This window comes from Protopterus annectens, chromosome 6.part0, assembly GCF_019279795.1.
Source record: "Protopterus annectens isolate FY-2018-M chromosome 6.part0, PAN1.0, whole genome shotgun sequence".
NCBI lineage: Eukaryota > Metazoa > Chordata > Ceratodontiformes > Protopteridae > Protopterus > Protopterus annectens.
The window spans coordinates 425,208,337-425,226,995 of record NC_056737.1 but is presented as its reverse complement, the minus strand read 5'-3'; the positions used below and the strand labels follow the sequence as shown (position 1 = coordinate 425,226,995).

At 43.4% G+C, this 18,659-nt stretch overlaps 1 protein-coding gene across 5 annotated transcripts in view; it reads left to right on the top strand.

Annotated features, from left to right (window-relative positions):
• MTA1 (metastasis associated 1) overlaps window positions 1-18,659 on the top strand; it is a 3,368,231-nt gene that overhangs the window by 255,801 nt on the left and 3,093,771 nt on the right. The window lies entirely within an intron of this gene.

The following is an 18,659-nucleotide window of genomic DNA, read 5'->3' as shown; positions in this document are numbered from 1 at the left end:
CGAGGGAGCGAGTAGGGCAGCAAGTTCAGGAGTTGCTCTTAGGAGGCAGGCCTGGATGCGCCTTTGTCATTTCGCGGAGGCCTTAAAGTCTTCATTCACCGACTCCCCGTTTGATGGTTCCTCTTTGTTCGAAACCAAGGTGAAAGACACTCTCACTAGGTGCGAGCAAGAGGGGAAAACAGTCTGCCGTAGGAGTCCGTTTTTCCCTTCCCTCTAGGCCTTATTCCAAGGCCCAGAGGGGTGGCAAAATGTGGTTCAAAGAGGTTTTTCCCGGTGCACAAGGTGAGCCCCCCCTCCAGAGGCAGGGGAGGGGGTGGTTATTCAGGAAGACTCTGCCCTAGGGGCAGAGGAGGCCCTTGCAACTCGGGAGACCGCGATTCCTTTCGTGGTTCTTCCTACCGCCGCTTCTGATGGGAGGCCCGACTGTGCGTTTCCGGAGCCAGTCGAGGGTCGAATCTCATTATACCCAGAGGCCTGGCAGGATATCACCCAGGACCAATGGGTTCTACGAATAATTTCCGGAGGATATGTCATTCCCTTCTCGTCAAATCCCCCTCCAATGAAGAAAATCCCAGATGTTCCACCCACTCAAAGGGATTATGCAGCTTCAGAAGTTTCAAAGCTGCTAGAAAAAGGAGCCATCCAACATGTCCCCTCAGACAAGGTCAGATTAGGGACTTACTCAAGATTCTTTTTGTTGCCAAAAAGCTCAGGGGACCTGAGACCCATTTTGGATCTCAGCCAATTGAACACCCATGTGCAAAAGTCCAATTTCCGAATCGCGTTCCGGTCACGTTGCAGTCTATTCTCCTATTGTTGGGAAAAGAAGTGTGAATGTGCTCCATCAACCTCAAGTATGCTTACTACCACATAAAGATGGACAGGGCATCCAGATGTCACCTACGCTTCCGGCTGGGAGCCAGTCACTTTCAGTTTCGAGCCCCGCCCTTTGGTCTCACCACAGCCCCCAGGGTGTTTACCAAATGCATGGCAGTGGTGACTGCTCACTTGAGACGTCAGGGATTCCAAGTGTTTCCATACCTGCATGACTGGCTCCTTACTGCCACCACCAGTCATCTACTACTTCAGACCAGGGATGCTACTGTCAACCTATGTCAACAGTTGGGCATCACCTTGAACTGGGAAAAATCTGCCTTGTTGCCCTCAGTGTGTCACTTTTATAGGCTCCGAATTAACCATCCTCATGCGGGGGTTTCTACCACAGGAAAGAATCAGTCCTACAACAACAGGTTTACGCCTTGCTCCCTCTGAGAAGAGTGAAGGCAAGATGGGTCCTCCAATTGTTGGGGACAATGGCTGCTACGATTGTTAGTCCCTCTGGCAAGGTTACATATGAGGCTCCTTCAGTGGCTACTCTTCGCCCAGTGGTGTCTTCAACGTCTTCCATTTTCTCACCCTATTCTACTCACAGGTGCAAACAGGATCTCAGTTGGTGGCTTCACATTGATGACCTCAGTGTGGGAATGCCCTTTGTTCCTTCGCTCCCTGTTGCCACGGTGACCACGGATGCCTCCCAGATGGGGTGTGGGGGGGCATTATCTAGGCAGGACAGTCCAAGGCACGTGGCAAGAGCACGAGATGCATCTGCTTATCAGTGTCCTGGAGATGAGAGCTGTGCTACTAGCATTGCAAGCACTTGAGAGTTTTCTTCCTCTCGGGACTATTGCAATCCACTCAGACAATATGTCAGTGGTGTGGTATCTGAACAAACTGGGAGGAACCAAGTTGTATCCCCTTTGCAGCGAGGTCATGTGAGTGTGGCAGTGGGCAGTGTCTTCCCAACATTTTCTGGTAGCAACACACGTTCCAGGGAAGTCCAATGTGATCGCAGACAGGCTAAGCAGAGCTATGCCTCACAAGTGGTCTCTGAACTGTCAAGTAACAGAGCAGATCAACCCCCTCAATGCCAAATGCAACAGCTACTTCACCCTTATCCCCCCCTCAGGGGGAGTCACCCAGGGACGCTCTAGTCCACGATTGGCCCTCCGGTCTACTATATGCCTTCCCTTTGGTTCCCTTGCTGTCAAAGGTTATTCAGAAAGCGCAGTCCTTGGGAAGCAAAATGATTCCGATTGCCCGACATTGACCTCGTCAAATTTGGTTCCCCTTTCTCCATCCCTATCTCATGGACACTCCTTGGATTGTGTTCCCACAAATAGACTTACTGACTGGGCAGCCCCATCCCTCTCTTCGGACCGTCCGGTTGACAGCCTGGCTACTCCACTTCCGTCATTAGTTAGGCTTCACCAATTTTCGCCAGAGGTGGTTTATATTCTATTATCCTCATAAGCCTTCAGCCAGAAAGATTTATTACAGCAAATGGAAGAGGTTTTCAATCTGGGCACATGCCAAAAAAGATTGACCCTTACACAGCTCCAATTTCGTCTATATTGGAGTTCCTGTCTATGCTTTTTAACCAGGGTTCAGCGGCCGCAACCATTATATTCCAGTTGGCAATTTCTACCTTTCATGTCACAAACGAACCTAGCCTAATGGCACATAGACTCTGTAAGGCTTTCCTGAAGGGCACTTTGTTGCTTCAACCTCTGGTCTCGGAACCTGTTATGCCTTGGGACTTAAACTTTGTTCTACAGGGTCTTACTTCACCCCCTTTGAGCCTGCAGCCACTTGTGATTTAAAATTCTTAACTTGGAAGACTGTCTTTTTGGTAGCCATCACGTCAGCCAAACACATTTTGGAGCTTCAAGCTTTATCAGTCAAACCCCCTTATTTGATTTTTCATAAGGACAGGGTTTCTCTCAGACCAAATCCCTCCTTTCTTCCCAAAGTAGCGTCAGTTAGTAACCTTAACCAATCTATTGAATTGCCACTGTTTTTCCCTCCATTCTCAAACAAGGCAGAATTCAAATTTCATCAGTTGGATGTGCACAGACAATTACATTTTTATTTGCACAGAAGGAAAGACCTCAGAAAATATGATTTGTTTGTTTCCTTTTCAGAAAACAGAATCTGGTCTCCTGTTTCCAAAGTCACGTTGTCCAGGTGGATTTCCAGTTGTATTTCTTTCATTTATACTTCAGGGGAAAGAGGTTTACCGTTCCGGGTGAAGGCTCACTCTACCCGGTCTGTATCTACATCTTTTCAGGCTAGATTGTCTATGCATGATATTTGTGCTGCGGCTACTTGGGCATCTCCTCACACCTTTGTTACTCATTACAAGTTAGATGTGGTGTCTAGGGGCAGGTCTTCCTTTGGTTCCACAATGCTCAGGAGTATTTTCCACTGAGCCTCCCAGGATTTAGGTGCTGGGGACGCTGTCCCACGGGTAAGAATGTAGGCAAGATTGGACTACGTAATGTCAGGAAGTTATGTACTCACCATAACGTTCGATGTATGTAGTCCATCTCGCCTCACATTATTACTTACCCCCCCACCTTCCCCCGTCTTGGAGGATCTGGAGGTTAGGCCTGGTTTCAGAGTTCCCTTCATTCTTGGTTTGTTTTTCCTTTCCTTAGATGGTGTTATGCATGAAGAATGAGTGTTGGTGCTCGCAGCAAACTAAATCTGGGGATACAGAGCAGTGCAGCATGGGATACCATCTTAGCCCAGCCAATAGAAAGACTTCGAGCTAAAAAGTATGGCAGAGTCGGAACCAACATAAGGCTCCGAACCCAAGGGTAAGAATGTGAGGCGAGATGGACTACATACATCGAATGTTATGGTGAGTACATAACTTCTTCAGGATTGAAATGGGCCTGTACAAAGCTGGATCTCCTGGGTCTTAGCCCTCTAGGTATTACAGCCACCACCACCACTGCTTTCTTCAAGGATGTTGGTGCTTCTCCTTCTCTTAAAATACCATTAAACAAAACCTTCCAGATTATCAGTTTTTTTCCTTCCTAGCTTTGAGTTCCACAGGAATACCATCTCTTCCTGGGAAATTTCCTTTGTATTGGTTATATATCACCATTTTTATCCCCTCTTCTCCTATCTTAATTGTTAGTAATTGAGCCTTGTCTGTCTCGAACATTGGCACATTTAATTCTTCCATAAACATTTCTATTTGTAGTTTTTCTTGATTTCCATAATTTTCTGCTTAATACAAACTTTCATAAAATTTCCAGAATATTTCTAGCGCATCTACACGATGTCATTATCTTCCTTGTTGTAGGCTCCCTAAGCTTGGTGATGACCCTTTCTACTTTCTGTTGACTGAGTCGTTGTGTTAAAAGTTTTTGTGCTCTAGAGTTATCAAACAGTTGCTTAACAGCAGACTTTCTAAACTTGTGCATATTATTGAGGTAATCCCTTATTTTATTCTGAAATTATTGTTCCTCTTGTTCTGTTATTTTTGCCCTTATTCTGCAATACATTTGTCAGTCCTTCTAAATAATTCTTGTTGCTTCTTGACCATATCTCTCCTTTATTTCCACCTTATTTTAAACTCCTCTTTAATTTTATCTCACTCCCTAGCTATACTGGCAGTCCCCGGGTTAAGGACGAGATATGTTTTTGCTTCTGTCCTGAAGTCAAATTTGTATGCAAATCAAAACAAGTACTTATGGTTCTTACTAAATGCCACTTAGTCAAATGTTTGCCTCAGTCTAGTATTTATTTTACTTTTATGTATAAAACACTGTCCTTTTCCGTTGTCGGGGCAGCAGTTGAAATGTGCGCTGGCAATGTTAGCACGCACCGGCAATGATTGCACAGCTACTAGCCATAAAGCTGTTTGGGTTACATTTTCAGGAGCCAGATCTTTCAGCTGGAATCCACATTTGACATGAAGAGGTACTTGCAGTGCTGAACGAGCCTGCTTAGCTACATCCTTGCAGCTAACTGAAACATAAGTGAAAATCTGGTTTCCACATTTGACATGAAGAGGTACTTGCAGTGCTGAACGAGCCTGCTTAGCTACATCCTTGCAGCTAACTGAAACATAAGTGAAAATCTGGTTTCAGACCCAACAAAATAAACTGAAAAGACAGATGTCACTTGATGAGTACCCAATATTGGCGCAGCCGATGGCTGTGGAACAGTCTCACAGACCCAAATAGACGAATTTTGCACCCCTACCCATTGTCCGTTGCTTCGTTTTTTCCAGGGAACCCTGCACCTTGTCTTTGCTTTCCTTCTTAAACCTAACAAAGATCAAGTTAAGTGTTTATCCTATAGACCTATTTCTTTGCTAAATATTGATTTATAAAATACTTATGTCAATATTTGCAGACAGACTAAAACAAATTGTACCAATCTTAGTTGAAGATGACCAAGCGGGATTCATAATAGAAATACTTATAATACTTATAACATTAACAGAACATTAACTCTTAATAGAATCAGTCAAATATTAGTTTAGATATAAATTGTGTGTTTGATTCTGTTAATTGGAACTATATTTATATTACTAGAAGAATTAAACTTTTCAAAGAGCTTTATAAATTTAATCACTCAATTATATCAGGATAGCCAAACATATATTAGAATAGGTACAAATATTTCCCAACAAATCCCTATTATTAAAAGGAACAAAGAAGGATTGTCCCTTATCTCCCTTATTATTTACACTTATTATGGAACCATGGGCCAATTTGATAAGAGATAATGAAAATATTCAAGGATTTAAATTAAATTCCAATAAATCTTCCAAAATACAAGTGTTCGCAGATGACATTCTTATTACCCTTGGTGATAATGATTCATGCATTCATGCTCTCTTTAGTAATATTGAACCTTTTTCAAAAGCAATCTGGATTATTCAACAGTGACAAAACTCAAATCTTATTAACTGGTCATAAAAAATTTGAAATACAAGTGGCGTATAGTAAATATCTGGCAAAATCTGAACTATTTTATTTAGGTGTTATAATTACAAAAAACAAAAGATATCATTAAAATAAACTATAATAAGAGTTTATTGGCAATAGAAAATGTTATTAAAAAATGGAATAAAATTAATTTCTCCATGGATGAAAAACTTTTAATAATAAAGATTTTATTACTTAGATTGTATAATTATATAACCTTTTATCTCATTATCTCCTCCTAATCAGATCATTAAAAAATGAATTCCTTGATGCACATATTTTTATGGTCCCCGACTAAACCCAGGATAGCTCTATCTAATCATATGAAAAACTGGGAAAAAGGTGGTATAGCAATGCCTAATTTGGAAACCTATTCTGTTTCCTCAGTGGCCAAAACTATTTACCAGCTTATAGATAATTATATGGCAAACTGGAAAAATACCCTAGAAATCTTAATTAGTAATTTTATAAATAAACTTCAGAAGGTAACTATACTAAGTAACTCCTTTATTTGGGTTCTAAAAGAATAGCTCCAATTATATAATTCTTCTTCTGAAATCCTTTAGAAATTATATTTATAAATTCAATATTATACAGAGTAACCCAGCCACTGGGGATGCACAAGCCAGTGCTAGGAGGAAGTAAGGATAGCTATGAAGAGGATGAATAATGTAAAGGCTGTTGGTCCAGATGACATACCTGTGGAAGCATGGAGGTGTTTAGGTGAAATGGCAGTGGAGTTTCTAACCAGATTGTTTAATGAAATCTTGGAAAGTGAGAGGATGCCTGAGGAATGGAGAAAAAGTGTTTGGGTACCGATTTTTAAGAATAAGGGTGATTGTGCAGAGCTGTAGTAACTACAGAGGGATTAAATTGATTAGTCACAGCATGAAGTTATGGGAAAGAGTAGTGGAAGCTAGGTTAAAAAGGGGCGTGATGATTAGTGATCAGCATTATGGTTTCATGCCGGAAAAGGAGCACTAAAAATGCGATGTTTGCTCCGAGAGTGTTGGAGAAGTATTGAGAAGGTCAGAAGGAGTTGCACTGTGTTTTTGTAGACTTGGAGAAAGCTGGATTTTAGAGATTACTGGCCTCAAACAAATGCCCTACACTGACCGCCTCAAAAAACTCCAGCTTTACTCCGTAGCATATCGCCTACTCCGAGGTGATCTCTGCCTAACATATCAAGCTATGTCAAACCCAGAGCTGTTGGACATGCTACATCTAAACAAATCCCAATCCCTCTGAGCTACACACTCTCTCTAGGGACCTAAACCTTGTCACCACAATAAACAGGACATGCTGGAGGGATAGATTCCTGTCCCAGAGACTTCCTATACTCTGGAACAAGCTACCCATCTATGTCAAGCAAATTTCTTCATTAGCACTCTTCAAGAAAAATCTTGATGAGTGGATGGGAAATAGGAAATACACCCCGGGGATCACTTCTGTGTCTCTGCTGGACAGTGGCACAGGAAAATAACTTTCTTGGGTGGTGTAAGCTATGGAACCTTGCTGGCTAGGCTTACGTAGGCCCTTGGGCCGATAGCCTAGTATCCGTATTGGTAATCTGATATTTTTTTCAGTATGTCTGATAAAACTCTGCCTGTCTTATGCCCGTAGTTTGTGATTACTGCTTGGGTCTGGATCGCCTCCAAATTGATTGATCAATTTGTAAGAATTTCAATCCTAGGGCTGTAAGCAGACAGAACAAGTTGATTTTAAAAGATTTACCATATTCCTCTTTTGGCGAATCTATTTCAGGTGCTCAGTTCCCCAAATCTAAAGTGAAGGAGCCTTCCATCCGGTCTCAGAGGCCTTCTGCTTCTTCAACTCCATCTTCAGAGCCGCTATGAAAAAAGCTCAAGTCTGATCTGATGTCTGTGAGGAGTCAAACTCCAGTGGATCTGACCAAGAAATCTTTTGGATCCTACCCTCTTTGGATCTGACTTTTTTGTCTAGAGCAAAGTACTCTCCTTCCTTGGATCCAGTTCCATGGAGAGTACCCTCTCCCTTTTTGGAGAGGCGCCACTCCAGGTTACCTTCCCTCATCTCATCTTGTTCTTCCAGAAGTTTGACTGAAGAAGACGTGGACAGAATGATGCAATTCCTCTCAGTGCAGATACAGATGAATGTTCACCTGGTTCCTACCCCCTCCGGTCAGGAAGCCTGTCCTTCCACCAGCCCACTTGTGGCGCCTCCTCTGACCGATCTGATTGTGTCAGAGCCCCTGGATCTGAACTGTCCAGGTCCATCTGGCGGGGATCTGAAGGCACTTCTCTCTCTTCGGATCTGAAGCAGTCTCTGAGTACATTGGCTTAGACAGCTTCGGATCCAGATTATCCCCCCTGTTGGATCTGAGGCTCTGTAGTTGACTCAGAAGTTTTTGGAGCCATCTCTGCCCCTTCTAGCCTCTGACTTGCACAGCTCAGCTCTAACTTCTGCCTTGGGGAGATTGCTTTTGGGGAAGTGGGAGGCAAAGGGACAGAAGCCTGGCTTCTCGGATCCATTGCCCCAAGAGCGATCCATCTTTGAGGTAGTGAAGACTGTTTTCTGCTCTGGCAGGACAGACGGACCCTTTCCCCTCTAGATATTGCATCTAGATCCCAGATGTCTCTGCATCTTGAGCTGCATCATTCTACACTACAGGGACAACCAGCTCAAAGTCTCCAGTCCACCCAGAAGGGTACTACCGTTTTGTTTTGATACTTCACTGGATCATCCCCCTGAGGAAGTCCCTAAGAAGAGGAATTGCAAGAAGAGGCACTTTGACTCTTTAGGAGAGTCCATCACCAAGTTCCTGTGTTCATCCTCCTAACAGAGTCTAAAGTATTGGACAGATTTGGAAAGTGAGTATATGCTTCAGTGACTTTTGACCGTAGGTTGCAGAACTACTTGGCACACTTCATGAGATGGCAAAAGGACTGTATTAAGGAACTGTCAAAATCCCTTCCAGGGAGCACTGCTATTGAAGCTCAATCTTCTGTAGTTTCATAATTGACTACCCTTCAATCTGTAGTAAATTTGTGCACGAGACTTCTCTTGCATGCTGCTGAAGCTGCCTGAAGGGCTGCGGGTTCAGGCATTTCCATCAAGAGGTGTGCTTGGATGCGCTTGTGTGAAATTTTTTTTTTTTGTTTGTTTTTTTTTTTTTTTTTTTTTTTTTTTTTGCGGAGTCCTTTAAGTCAACTTTCGTCAATCAACCCTTTAACTTCAGTTCGTTGTTTAGCCCAAAAGCAAAGGACACACACTGCAGGTGTGAGAAAGATGGAAAGACCCTCTCTGCAGTGGGCATATGTTTTTTTGACCCCCTCAAAGATCCTTTTCTAGGAATCCATGAGGTGGGCAAAAGATATTTAGGAAATCCCAGGGTCCTGTCCAAGTTCCATGTGGCAGAGGAGGCTTACAAAACCGAGTCCAGAGATTCTTTCTCTAGTGGACCCTATTAGCGCTCCTAAAAAGAGTACTGATTGTCCCCTTCTGGAGGCAATCAGGGGTCATTTATCCTTGCACAGGAGAGCCTGGCTAGACATCACAAAAAACTTACCTGTGTGCAGAGGATTATTTCTAGAGGTTATACAATTCCTTTTTCCCTTCTACCTCCATCTGTATGCAAATTTCCCAGTGTTCCATCCAGTCAGAAGAAAGCAGCAGCACTAGAAATACAAAAGCTGCTAGAAAAAAAACTCCTCCATGAAGTCCACCAGACCAGATAGAATCCGGAATACACTCATAATTGTTTTTAATTCCAAAGAAAACAGGGGACTGAAGGACTAGTTTTGGATCTCAGCAGCTTAAAAAAGTCAGTTTGACATGCAAAGTTTTGGATGGTCATGGTTCAGCCCGTTTTACCCTTCCTGGGAAAGGACGATTTAGCTGTGCTCGACAGACCTTCAGGATGCGTACTATCACATAAAAATGAACAGACAGTCCAGAAGGGTATTTAAGTTTCTGGCTGGGAGACTGTCATTGTTAGTTGAGAGCACTGCCCTTTGTCCTCACCACAGCCCCCAAGGTGTTCACCAAATGCATGACAGTGGTAGCAGCCCACTTGAGACTGCAGGGATTCGGGGTGTTTCCATACCTAGACAACTGGCTCATTACTGCCCTGACCAAGCATCTACTAATAAAAGCAAATAATCTGGTACTCCAAACTTGTTCCCAACTGTGAATAAACATAAACTACTACAAGTCTCTGTTTAAAACCAGTTTAAACACTGGAGGTCATAGGAGCGATATTCAACATATCAATGACAGCTTCTCTTCCTCTTTCAAGAGTGCACATCATCAGGTTACAAGTGAGGAAAATAATTTGCAGCACCAAAATTTCAGCTCGTTTTGTCCTGCAAGCCTTCGGGTCATTGTCAGTGGCTATAATTCTAAGTTCTTTAGCAAGATTTCCCCATGAGAGTTCTGCAATGGATGTTGGTGATGCAGTGGTGAATTCCATATATGTCAGCAAAACTAAGAATCCAAGCAATACCTTTGGTGGTGGATTCGATCAGATCGGGTTCTGCAAGGCTGTCCTTTTTTTTTCAAACCCTCAGCCGAAGGCTATAGTGATCACAGACGCTTCCCAGATTGGGTATGGGGGCCACTTCCTGGAGAAAACAGTCCAAGGCAGTTGGTACCCTAAAGAGGCCAATAAAGAGGCCAATATGCATATCAGTGTCTTAAGAGATGAGAGCAGTTTAACGTTGCAAGCATTCCAGGATGCTCTGACTTTCGGGACAGTTGCAATCCAGACAGACAACACGTCAGTAATTTGGTACATCAACAAACAAGGGGGAACCTGATCTTTACCCCCCTGTGTCGAGAAGCCCTGAGTGTGTGGCAGTGAGCGATATCTTTCGACTGCTTTCTGATAGCAACACACATGCTCGGGAAGTCCAATATGATAGCAGACAAACTGAGCAGGTACATTCTACTACCTCATGAGTGGTATTTCAACAGGAAAGTGGCGCACCTGATTTTCCATCAATGGAGTCAGCCTTACTGCAGTCATTTTGTATTTTCCCTAAACAATAAGTAGAGCAGGTCTTTGCCCTTATCCCTCCACCAGGGGAATCACCAAGGACGCTTTAATCCACGATTGGCTCCCCATCCTTCTCTGAGTATCCTTCAACTCCCTAATTCCCAAATTCCTACAGAAAGCTGCCTGGTTGAAGAACAAAGTAATCCTCATTGCATTTACTGGCCTTGACAGATTTGGTTCCCCTTCCTTTGGCCTCCTCTGCTTTACCCACCTTGGGTTCTGGATCCGATTCCAGACCTCCTGTCTCACCTGACGGGCATGGTTCATGTGGATATCTCAAACCTCAAGCTAACAGAGTGGTTTCTCCAGTTCCTTTAATAGCCAGACAGATGATGCTTTCTTCCCTTGTCTGCAAAATATTTTTGTCGTCCCATAAAGTCTCTACTAGAAGACTTTACAGAAGTGGAAAAGGTGATTTTTTTTTTTTTTTTTTTTGTGGGCACAACAGAAACCCATTGATCTTTTCTCGGCCCCTATACAAAGCATTCTCGAATTTCTAGCAACAGTTTTAATGAGGGCACTAGCTCCTCAACAATCAGAGTTTAGTTAACAGCAATTTCTAATTTCCGTACGGGATTTGAGAATTCATCTTGGTCTTCATCTAAGCTTTATTAAAGCCTTTTTGAGAGGGACTCTTCTTCTGAGACCTCCATATAAAAGACCCTAATCCACAATTGGATTTAAATTTGGTGCTGCAGGCACTAATTCAGTCTCCCTTTGAGCCGGGAGCTAAATGTGATCTTAAAATTCTGACCTGGAAAACTATCTTTCTAGTGGCCGTCACCTCTGATAGAAGATTTTCAGCACTTCCGGCATTGTCTTCTAAACCTCCCTATTTGATTTTTCATAAGGATAGAGTAACATTACACACAAACACTCCTTTCCTTTCCTTTCTAAGGTGGAGTCATAATCCAATATTAGTAAGTCCATTGTCATCTTTCCTAAATTTGCAAATAAAGGGGAATATATGCTTCATTTACTGGAGGTCCACAGGACAGTTGCATTTTTACCTATGTTGAATGAAAGATATTAGAAAAACAGATCAGTTATTTGTCATTTGCAGATTGTAAATTGGGAAAATCTGTCACAAAAGTGACTTTAGTCAGATGGCTGATTACATGTATATCATTTATCTATAGTAAGTTAGGTTTGTCCATCCCCAAACCTTTAAACGCCCATTCCACAAGGTCCATGGCAACTTCTTCAGTGTTTCTTGCTTAAGACTTCCATGGACAGCATATGTTCATCTGCAGCTTGGGCTAATCTTCAGACCTTTATTACTTATTACAAATTGGATCTGGTCTTGAGGGGTAGGGCAGCCGTTCAGTCAACTGTGCTCAGGAAAATCCTTCTTTAGTCCACCCAGGAATTTAGGTAGCTGGGACTCTGTCCCATATGTTGAGCATAGAATGAAAATTGTCAACATCGGGTAACTAAGTTATGTACTTACCATAACGTTCCATCTGTGTTGTCCATTTTTATTTTTCCTCAACTCCGCACCCTCCAACCCCCAACCTTGGTGCTTCATAGTGAATTTCTGGAAGAACGAGCATGTACAAGACATCTTTGTCCTTGTTATTGAACCGCAGATTTGGTATGCTCTGTTACAGTGTTTATAATAGTTTTATTACCTTTGTAAAATAACAAGTAAGATCTGAGGTATTTAGAGGTTGTTGCATTATGGGTAGGGAAAGGGCTCGAATTTTTTGATCACAAGCTATATTAATGGCTGAGTTGGATCCGAGGATCGGATTTGAACCCATATATTGAGGAAGAATGAAAATGGGCAACACAGATGGAATGTTATGGTAAGTACATAACTTTTTTTTTTGGCCCTCCAGGAAAGAATGTTCTGAAGATAGCCGAGTACAGCTATTCGAATTTCATGCCTGCTTCTTGACATTCCCTGATTAGTGGAATAAATGTACTCCTCTTCTGTCTGATATACAGTGCGTAATCATTTTCTACAAACACTCTTGTGTCCCACTTTTAGTACTTTGTCCTTCTGCCACAGTTTTGTCGGAATCAACTCTTCCTGCTGGTAGAATTTCATCTTTACTATTAAAGGTCTAGGTTGCTATCTCATGGCCAGGTTTGGAACATACACACAATGTGCCTTTCAGTTAACAACAACTTCTGTGGAATACCAGTTGCTTATTTGTATTTTCATAAAATTAATACAGTCTGTTCCTTCTAGCTTTTCTGTACGTACTCTCTTCTCTAATTTTGTTATTGTTTAAAACATCTCTTCTTGAGTAGTTTTGTATTCAGCCAGCCTTTTCTTCATTTCGACCTCTGATTTTTGAAGATGTTCATCGTGTTTCACTGTTGCAGTCATGACTGTAGGGTTCTCCCCTGCCAGCAGGCAGCCCTCAGTCGGCCAGAATCCCAAAGTCTGGGTCTGGCGTCGGCTGTTCAACCATGCTCTCTGATGTCAGAGCGCCAGGAGTACAAAGCTGACAGCCGACGCCATCTTCTCCAGTCTTTCTTGCCGTGCGGTGATAGCAGTTCGCAAGTGCCAGTCGGCTGACTCCTGATGAATTTTACTGATATACTTCAATCCGAAGATTTTCTTCTCCACTCAAAGCTAAGTACCCCATTGGGGAAACTTTTTTTCTTGCTCCACTCCGATGTCAGAAAAAGTTAATAATTGTATTTCATGTGGGAAGGAAATACCTCATAAGGATTTTCATTCTTACTGTATTCCTTGCTTGGGCCCTGACCACGACGTAGCTTGTTGTCGGTTTTGTGCTAAATTCAATCAACGTACTATTAAGCGAAGGTACGATTTTGCCTTTCATTACTTCGGTAGGCGCTTTAATTACAAAATCGTCGGATACGGTTCCGGCTACCGGAGTTCACCAACGTCGCAAGGATAAAGACAGGCCTCCGAGGTCCAAATCTGATGATAGCGCTCAACCGAAACCGTCGTCAGTGAGGCGCTTTTGCAGCCCCCGTCGTCGGCCATTTCAGAACTGACGGCTGACGCGGACTCTCATGAGGAGCCAACCAGGCCTTTAAATATTCCTGTTGCAGGACCTTCGGACAATGCTCCTTCGGATGGGTCTGGAGCCGCTGTGCAGGTACCGGCTTCCGAAGGGGTTTTCAGGCCTACTCAGCTACTAATAAAGGCAAAGCCAAAGACAAAGGCAAAGACTCCTACAAAATCAAAGACTACTACACAGGCCTCTTCAGGCCTCTTCTGAACCAGCTCCCAAGTCACAGAAACAGTTACTCAGGTTGGCGGAGGATTTACTTACTATGATTAGGGGTTCTCATCCCCCTCCAGACAAAAGGCCTAGGCAGGATATCTCTTATGATTCCTCTGATCAGGCTTCTGTTTCCTCTGTTTCTTCTTCCAATCAGGAATATTCTTTCCCTCCTTATGAGGATTCTGATGCTGAAGAATCCATTCCTTCAGCTTCTCCCCCTGAGGATTTTTCTTTTGGGGAAACTTTGCATGAAATGAGGGAACATTTCCACTGGGAAGGACAGGAATATTCGGAATCCAAGAAAAGACTGAGGGAATTTCTTCTTCTTCCCCAACATAGACCCCTGGCTATTAATCCTGTTTTGGATATTGTGGATTATGCCTTTTTGGAGGCTAACTTAACCCCTGACTGTTTTCCTCCTGCTCCTGTTAAGCCTGATGGGAATCAGGAACCCTGCAATATCTATCAGTTTTTATACAAGAACCCTTCTGCTGACCCTGAAACTATTTCTCAGGGTCCTAAGGGAGCGAAGGCCGCTTCTGCCAAAAATCCTATTCCTACTGAAAAGGATTCTCTATCCGTAGAAAGATGGGGCAAAAAGGTGTACACTTCTGCTACTTTGTCCATTAGGGCTTTAAACTGTCAGTTTCATATGTTTAAATACCAGCAGTTTCTACTGTCTGTCTTAAAACAAAAGCTTACTTCCATTTCTGCCTGTGCAGATGATAAGGAATTACATGACTTATTGCATGCCACTGAACAGGTTGGGAAGCATGGTTTACACTGTGGATTTGATGCCTTGGAGGCTTCTTGTAGGGCTGCGGCCTCTGGCACAGTCATTAGAAGGCATGCATGGCTAAAGGAACAAAATTTACCTGAACAAGTAAAGGCTAAATTATTGGATGCTCCTGTTCAGCATAATGTTTTGTTTGGATCAAAAGCTGAAGAGGTGATTAAAAAGATGGAGGATAAGGCGAAATCCATGCAAACAGTTAAAGATTTATCCTAGATTTAGCAGGAATTGGCCTTCTAAAAATTGGTCCTTTCCCTCTTCAGACAGGCCTCAGAGGGGTAGATATAGACGTTCCAGAGGGAGGCCTCAAACACAAGCTGCTTATAGACCAAGACAGTGGACTGCTTCCACTCCTAGGGGAGGAGAGGACAGGTCACAATCTCAAAGGAAACAAACTCAATGACTCCCTCTGTTGGGCTACAGGAACTTCTTGCCTGGAAGCTCCTCTTGGAGGAAAACTCTCTCTTTTTTTTATCAAAATTGGACTCAAATAACCCAAGACAAATGGGTTTTGGATGTGGTTTTAAGAGGTTACAAATTCCATTTTCAAACCTTGCCAAGGCCAAGCGGATGGCCAGACCTTCCAAAACATCAATGGACGGAGGCCTTAAACCAGGTGGAAGCTCTTTTGGCTATGAATGCCATAGAACTGGTTCCTCTTTCAGAGATGGGAAAAGGTTTTTATTCAAGGCTCTTTCTAGTCCCAAGGAAGCAAAACTCGAGACCCATTCTGGATCTGTCGGTCTTGAACACCTTTCTAGAAATTCCAAAATTCAAGATGCTTACTGTACAGCAGCTACTTCCAATGCTGTCCAGAAATGCATGGATGGTAAGTTTGGATTTAAAGGAGGCATATTTACACATTCCTATCAGGCAGGATCGCAGAAAATACCTCCGGTTCAAAGCCGGATCGAGGCACTTTCAATTCTCTGCGCTGCCCTTTGGATTATCTACTGCGCCCAGGGTCTTCACCAAATGCCTGGCTCCAGTAGTAGCTTACTGCAGACTCAAGGGAATTCAAATTTACCCTTATCTGGACGATTGTCTAATTCAGGCAGACAGCAAGGATGTCTTACTCCAGCATCTAGAATTTGTACAGAACCTCCTCAAGTTCCTGGGATTCTCTGTAAACATAAAAAAGTCAAATTTGACACCATCACAACAGATAACGTTTCTGGGTGCACTTCTAAAACACCACAACCCAGATGGCATTTCTGACATCCGAAAAACAGTTACAGCTGGCTTCAACTTTCAGAACCTTGGCAAGTTTAACTCGTCTATCTGCAAGGAAATTCCTGCAGGCTTTGGGTTACATGGCCTCCTGCATCCTTCTCATACCATATGCAAGACTACACATGAGGAAAATACAGTGGTACCTAAAAAGTGTATGGTCTCAGCATTGCCACAGTTTAGACATACTGATCTCCGTCCTTCTTTGCCTTCCAAAGGAATTTCTTTGGTGGTCCAGGGCATGTGCTCTAAACAAAGGGAAGCCCTTCCGTCTGCCTCTCGGATTCTAACCACCGATGCCTCGGATTATGCTTGGGGAGCCCATTTTCAGGGCAATTGTTTGCAGGGCCTTTGGACAAAGGATCAGAAGCACCTGCATATCAATTTAAAGGAAATGTTAGCCATTCAGAAAGCTCTATTGGCCTTTAGGAATCTTTTACAACCAGGACAACTGTTAATACGGACAGACAACACCACAGTTTTGTGGTACATAAACAAGCAAGGGGGATCTCATTCCTACCCCCTTTGCAGACTAGCCATGGATCTATGGAACACAGCTCTAGCTTGCAATCTGGATCTTCAAGCTCAGTTTCTACCAGGGAAACAAAACTTCCTGGCAGACCGTCTGAGCAGAAATCTTTCGGATCCACACGAGTGGATGCTGGACACCAAAATATTCAGGATGATAACAGCAGTCTGGGGATGTCCTCACATAGATCTCTTTGCATCCCATCTCAATCATCAACTACAGACTTTTTGCACCAGGACTTTCCACAGAGAGGCTTGGAAAGTGGACGCTCTGTCATTCAGTTGGAGGAACCTCTCTGGATATGCCTTTCCGCCTCTTCCTCTTCTTCCACGGGTTTTATTGAAGATAAAACAGGACAAGCCCAAGATAATAATCTTGCTGGCTCCAAATTGGCCTCTGCAGTTTTGGTATCCAACTTTAAGAAACCTATGCCTGGACCCCCCTTGGGTTTTACCTCAGTCTCCGAACCTTCTGTCCCAACATCAGGGTCAGGTTCTCCACTCTCATGTCAGAACTCTCAACCTGGTTAATCCATGGCCTTTGATTTCTTCTTTTCTGCCCAAGCAGGTTATGGATGTAATTTTAGAAGCCAGACGTCCTAGTACTAGAAAATCTTATGCAGGAAAATGGAAAAGATTTTGTTCCTCGATGCAGGCTCAGGATTCTGATCCTCTTCTTCCAAATATTACTTTAATTTTACTTTACTTGACAGATCCCTTACATAAGGGTCTCTCTTTTTCTTCCATTAAGATACGTGCCTCTGCTATTTCAGCTCATTGTAATACAGACCCTCCCATCTTTTCCCACCAGCTCTTGCGACAGTTTCTCGGAGGAGCTAAGAACTTAAGACCTCCTAGATCTCCTCCTATTCCTGCTTGGGATCTCAACTATGTTTTGGAAAAACTAACCTTGCCTCCTTTTGAGCCTGCTGCCTCTTCTGACATCAAGTTTTTATCTTGGAAGACAGCCATTCTGTTGGCCCTAACCTCTGCCAGGAGAGTTTCTGTGTTACAAGCCCTTATGGCTGTGGAACCTTATATTATTTTTCATCAAGACAGGGTATCTTTGAGGACTAATCCTACATTCATGCCTAAGGTGGTTTCCAAAGTGGCTTTAAATCAAACTATACACTTGCCAACCTTTTTCCCCACTCCTCAAAATAAAGGGGAAAGGATCTTGCATTCCTTGGATGTACACAGACAGCTACGTTTTTACCTGAACAGAACCAAGGACATCAGAAAATCAGAACAATTGTTTGTTTCTTATGCTTTAAGTTCCCAAGGTAAAGCCATTTCAAAACCATTTCTAAATGGATTGCTCATGGAATCCGATTTTGTTATTCTCACCATGGAAAGCAAATCCCAGGAAGTATACGGACTCATTCCACCAGAGCTGCTGCCACTTCTGCGGCCTTCCTCAGGGGAGTTCCTACCAAGGACATTTTGGAAGCTGCAACTTGGAGTTCAGTGCATACATTTTCTAAGCACTACAATCTACCTCTCTACTCTAAGTCTAGGGCAGGCTTTGCCTCTGCAGTTTTGCAGGGCCTTTTAGCCGCTCCTCCCTCTTTATGACCACCTCCCTTTCTTTCAGCTTTGGGATTCTACCCTACAGTCATGACTGCAGCAGTGAAACACAATGAACATAGTACAGATGTCCTTCAAGAATGCAACTGCAGTCATAACATATGGGTTATCCTGCCTCAGGCAGCCCTCGGTCGGCCGGATTCCAAAGTCTGGGTCTGGCGTCGGCCGGAGTCGCCTCCTCCCCGACGTCAGAACGGCTGGAGTATAAAGGCATCGGCCGACGCCATCTTCTTCAGTCTTTCTTGCCGCGCGGTGCCCGAAGCAGAAGCAGTTCGCAAGTGCCAGTCGGTCAGCTCCTGTGTTTTCAGTAACAAAGTCATCTAAAAGCTAAGTACCCCGTTGGGGAACATTTTTTCTTGCCTCAGTCGATGTCAGAACAAATTGAGAAAGTTAATAATTGTTTGTCTTGTAGTAAACAAATACCTCATAAGGACTTCCATTCTTACTGCCTTCCTTGCCTAGGCCCAGACCACGACGTCTCGGCC